This window comes from Bos taurus, chromosome 3, assembly GCF_002263795.3.
Source record: "Bos taurus isolate L1 Dominette 01449 registration number 42190680 breed Hereford chromosome 3, ARS-UCD2.0, whole genome shotgun sequence".
Taxonomy (NCBI): domain Eukaryota; kingdom Metazoa; phylum Chordata; class Mammalia; order Artiodactyla; family Bovidae; genus Bos; species Bos taurus.
Genome location: NC_037330.1, coordinates 42,982,423 through 42,988,157, shown reverse-complemented (window position 1 = coordinate 42,988,157; position 5,735 = coordinate 42,982,423). Strand labels below are relative to the sequence as shown.

At 41.2% G+C, this 5,735-nt stretch overlaps 1 pseudogene; it reads left to right on the top strand.

Moving 5' to 3' along the window:
- The first annotated feature begins 1,050 nt into the window (after positions 1–1,050).
- LOC132344966 (high mobility group protein B1-like) lies at positions 1,051–5,184 on the top strand (annotated as a pseudogene).
- The last annotated feature ends 551 nt before the right edge of the window (positions 5,185–5,735 follow it).

The following is a 5,735-nucleotide window of genomic DNA, read 5'->3' as shown; positions in this document are numbered from 1 at the left end:
TCATCTCAGGACTTGCTGCAGGTCTTTTGCTCACTGACCTACTTGGACCCTCTTCTCCAGCTCGACCCTTGGTGCTAGTTTCTGGAGATGGGCTTATGTTCAGTTCGACTCCATGCCCTGAAGCTCTGTGGCAAGGGTGTTCCTGGCCTCTCCTGCTCCTGCTTACCCGGCTTGGCTCAGCTTATCATGTTTCCTCATGGTATGTGAGTGTTTCAGTGTTTATCTCCTTCGTGTTCTGACTGGAGTCAAGGTTGAGGAAACCTGAGCGCTGCTCTGAGTTGTTTAACAAAACCGAAAAGCTCAAGGGAATATTCATAATTAATTCATCGTTCATTCATTGTCCATTGTGTGCTGGGTACTGAGACCACCAAGGCAAAAATAATAGACACTGTGCGTCTTCACAGAATTGAATTAACAGCAAAGGAGGAAGTCATTTCAAGGCAGCCTTTTATGTATGTGATTTACTTGTCATTGAGTTACCTAGTAGACATAGCTGATGGGACATTTAGGCAAGAGTGATAAGACAAAGAGGGAGCGTCAGTGTCCTGAATAGCAGCTATTAATTGCTCTAGCACAGTAGTTGTCAAACTGAGGTGATTTTGCTTCCCACTCCTGCCCCAGAGACACACAGCAATGTCTAGAGACACTGGATATTACAATTGAGACAGTGCTTCATAGTGGTTAGATGTCAAGGTTGCTGCCAAACATCCTACAGTGCTTAGGACAGTCCCCCATAACAAAGAATTATCAAGTCTAAAAGGCCAGCAGTTCTGAACTTGAGAATCCTTGGCTAGTGTATGTGTCAATTGTATGTTTCTGAGAAAGCAACTCTCAAGAAAGCTTCCTTTGGCCTGTTGTTTGTTACTGTTAGTTGCAGCTGACATTCATTGAGGGCTTACTATATGCCAGGTATTTATTGTAAACAGTTTAAGTGGATTATCTCATTTAATCATCAAAAACTCTATGCTGGATAGAGACAGTACCAGGGCAAGTGAGAGCTGCACGGGCACTTGGAAACTCTCTGCCTCTCGGAGGAAAGATAATTAAAAATGGGCAAAGGAGATCGTAAGAGGGAAAATGTTATCATATGCATCCTTTGTGCAAACTTGCCAGGAGGAGCACAGGAAGAAGCACCGGGATGTTTCAGTCAACTTCTCAGAGTTTTCTAAGAAGTGCTCAGAGAGGTGGAAGACCATGTCTGCTACAGCGAAAAGAAAATTTGAAGAAATGAAAAAGGCAGACAAGGCCCGTTATGAAAGAGAAATGAAAACTTATATCCCTCCTAAAGGGGAAACAAAAAAGTTCAAGGATCCCAGTACACCCAAGAGGAATCCTTCAGCCTTTTTCTTGTTTTGTTCTGAGTATTGTCCAAAAGTCAAACATGACCATCCTGGCCTGTCCATTGGTGATGTTGCAAAGAAACTGGGAGAGACGTGGAATAACACTGCTGCAGATGACAAGCAGCCCTATGAGAAGAAGGCTGCTAAGCTGAAGGAAAAGTACGAAAAGGATATTGCTGCATCCCGAGCTAAAGGGAAGCCTAATTCAGCAAAAAGGGAGTCATCAAGGCTGAAATAAGCAAGAAAAAGAAGGAAGAGGAGAAAGATGAGGAAGATGAAGAGGAGGAAGAAGATGAAGAGGATGAGGAGGAAGAAGAAAATGATGAATAAGTTGGTTCTAGTGCAGTTTTTTTTTTTTTTTTTTGTCTATAAAGCATTTAACCCCCCTGTGCACAACTTACTCCTGTTAAAGAAAAGCATTGAAATATAAGGCTGTGTAAGATTTGTTTTAAAACTGTACAGTGTCTTTTTTTGTGTAGTTAACACAGTACCAAATGTGTCTTTAGATAGCCCTGTCCTGATGGTATTTTCAATAGCCACTAGTCTTGCCTGGTGCAGTATGAGGGTTGTAGATAGGCATGGAAATTTAAAGCAGGTTCTTATGGTGCACAGTGTAAATTAGGTATATATGGGGATGGTAGTTTTTTCATCTTCAGTTGTCTCTGACGCAGCTTATACGAATAATTGTTGTTCTGTTAACTGAATTACCACTCAGTAATTACAAATAAAGAAAAAACTGCAGCTGTTTTGTTGACATTCTGAATTCTTCTAAGTAAACACAATTTTAAAAATTAGTATTGTGTTTTTCATAGGTCTGAAAATTTTTCTTTTTAAGGGGAAGCTAGTCTTTTGCTTTTGCCTATTTTGGATCACACGAATTATTACAGTGTTTATCTTTCATATAGTTAGCTGATAAATAAAAAGCTTTTGTCTACGCACCCTGCGTATCCATGATGAGGGTATAAAAGTTGAATTGAGACAGTTTTCATCCATAACTGAAACTTAAGTCTTGACCAGTTAATAGCAGATTTCACATAGCCCAGTTATGTTTACAAAGTGAAGAGTAATGGGATTACTCACAGCATGGGATTATTAGAATCAAACATTTTGAAAGTCTGTCCTTGAAGGACTAATACAAAAGTATGTTCTAGTCTTTACGTGAAGACTCTATACTCTTTAACTCCCATTACCATGTAATGGCAGTTTTATTTGGAGTTCCTATGTTTGTTTGTTTTTTGTTTTTTTTTGGAGTTCCTATGTTAAAGACCTGAGAATGTATCCCCAAAAGCGTGAGCTTAAAATACAAGGCTGCAGAAGCTTAGGTCCCTTTGTTTATCTTTGCTTTTGTTTCCAGTATTCTGGGAGGTGGGTCATAGAGGATCCTGCTGTGATTTGTCAGAGAGTGTTTTGCCTATGTTCTCCTCTAGGAGTTTTATAGTTTCTGGTCTTACGTTTAGATCTTTAATCCATTTTGAGTTTATTTTTGTGTATGGTGTTAGAAAGTGTTCTCAGTTCAGTTCAGTTCAGTTGCTCAGTCGTGTCCGACTCTGCGACCCCATGAATCACAGCACGCCAGGCCTCCCTATCCATCACCAACTCCCAGAGTTCACCCAGACTCATGTCCATCGAGTCAGTGATGCCATCCAGCCATCTCATCCTCTGTTGTCCCCTTCTCCTCCTGCCCCCAATCCCTCCCAGCATCAGAGTCTTTTCCAGTGAGTCAACTCTTCGCATGAGGTGGCCAAAGTACTGGAGTTTCAGCTTCAGTATCATTCCTTCCAAAGAAATCCCAGGGCTGATCTCCTTCAGAATGGACTGGTTGGATCTCCTTGCAGTCCAAGGGACTCTCAAGAGTGCAACCACAGTTCAAAGCATCAATTCTTCAGTGCTCAGCTTTCTTCACAGTCCAACTCTCACATCCATACATGACCACTGGAAAAACCATAGCCTTGACTAGACGGACCTTTGTTGGCAAAGTAATGCTCTGCTTTTCAATATGCTATCTAGGTTGGTCATAACTTTCCTTCCAAGGAGTAAGCGTCTTTTAATTTCATGGCTGCAGTCACCATCTGCCGTGATTTTGGAGCCCAGAAAAATAAAGTCTGACACTGTTTCCACTGTTTCCCCATCTATTTCCCATGAAGTGATGGGATGCCATGATCTTCGTTTTCTGAATGTTGAGCTTTAAGCCAACTTTTTCACTCTCCTCTTTCACTTTCATCAAGAGGCTTTTTAGTTCCTCTTCAGTTTCTGCCTTAAGGGTGGTGTCATCTGCATATCTAGGGTTATTGATATTTCTCCCGGCAATCTTGATTCTAGCTTGTCCTTCATCCAGCCCAGCGTTTCTCATGATGTACTCTGCATGTAAGTTAAATAAGCAGGGTGACAATACACAGCCTTGACGTACTCCTTTTCCTATTTGGAACCAGTCTGTCATTCCATGTCCAGTTCTAACTGTTGCTTCCTGATCTGCATATAGGTTTCTCAAGAGGCAGGTCAGGCGGTCTGGTATTCCCATCTCTTTCAGAATTTTCCAGTTTATTGTGATCCACACAGTCAAAGGCTTTGGCGTAGTCAGTAAAGCAGAAATAGATGTTTTTCTGGAACTCTCTTGCTTTTTTGACCATCCAGCAGATGTTGGCAATTTGATCTGTGGTTCCTCTGCCTTTTCTAAAACCAGCTTGAACATCTGGAAGTTCATGGTTCACGTATTGCTGAAGCCTGGCTTGGAGAATTTTGAGCATTACTTTACTAGCATGTGAGATGAGTGCAATTGTGTGGTATTGTGAGCATTATTTGGCATTGCCTTTCTTTGGGATTGGAATGAAAACTGACCTTTTCCAGTCCTGTGGCCACTGCTGAGTTTTCCAAATTTGCTGGCATATTGCGTGCAGCACTTTCACAGCATCATCTTTCAGGATTTGAAATAGCTCGACTGGAATTTTATCACCTCCATAGCTTTGTTCGTAGTGATGCTTTCTAAGGCCCACTTGACTTCACATTCCAGGATGTCTGGCTCTAGGTGAGTGATCACACCATCGTGATTATCTTGGTCATGAAGATCTTTTTTGTACAGTTCTTCTGTGTATTCTTGCCACCTCTTCTTAATATCTTCTGCTTCTGTTAGGTCCATATCATTTCTGTCCTTTATCGAGCCCATCTTTGCATGAAATGTTCCCTTGGTATCTCTAATTTTCTTGAAGAGATCTCTAGTCTTTCCCATTCTGTTGTTTTCCTCTATGCATTGATCTCTGAGGAAGGCTTTCTTATCTCTTCTTGCTATTCTTTGGAACTCTGCATTCAGATGCTTATATCTTTCCTTTTCTCCTTTGCTTTTCGCTTCTCTTCTTTTCACAGCTATTTGTAAGGCCTCCTCAGACAGCCATTTTGCTTTTTTGCATTTCTTTTCCATGGGGATGGTCTTGATCCCTGTCTCCTGTACAATGTCACGAACCTCTGTCCATAGTTCATCAGGCACTCTATCTATCAGATCTATTCCCTTAAATCTATTTCTCACTTCCACTGTATAATCATAAGGGATTTGATTTAGGTCATACCTGAATGGTCTAGTGGTTTTCCCTACTTTCTTCAATTTAAGTCTGAATTTGCCTATAAGGAGTTCATGATCTGAGCCACAGTCAGCTCCTGGTATTGTTTTTGCTGACTGTATAGAGCTTCTCCATCCTTGGCTGCAAAGAATATAATTAATCTGATTTCGGTGTTGACCATCTGGTGATGTCCATGTGTAGAGTCTTCTCTTGTGTTGTTGGAAGAGGGTGTTTGCTATGACCAGTGCATTTTCTTAGCAAAACTCTATTAGCCTTTGCCCTGCTTCATTCCATATTCCAAGGCCAAATTTGCCTGTTACTCCAGGTGTTTCTTGACTTCCTACTTTTGCATTCCAGTCCCCTATAATGAAAAGGACATCTTTTTTGGGTGTTAGTTCTAAAAGGTCTTGTAGGTCTTCATAAAACCATTCAATTTCACCTTCTTCAGCATTACTGGTTGGGGCATAGACTTGGATTACTGTGATATTGAATGGTTTGCCTTGGAAACGAACAGAGATCATTCTGTCATTTTTGAGATTGCATCCAAGTACTGCATTTCAGACTCTCTTGTTGACCATGATGGCTACTCCATTTCTTCTAAGGGATTCCTGCCCACAGTAGTAGATATAATGGTCATCTGAGTTAAATCCACCCATTCCAGTCCATTTCAGTTCTCTGCTTCCTAGAATGTCAATGTTCACTCTTGCCATCTCCTGTTTGACCACTTCCAATTTGCCTTGATTCATGGACCTAACATTCCAGGTTCCTATGCAATATTGCTCTTTACAGCATCGGACCTTGCTTCTATCACCAGTCACATCCACAACTGGGTATTGGTTTTGCTTTG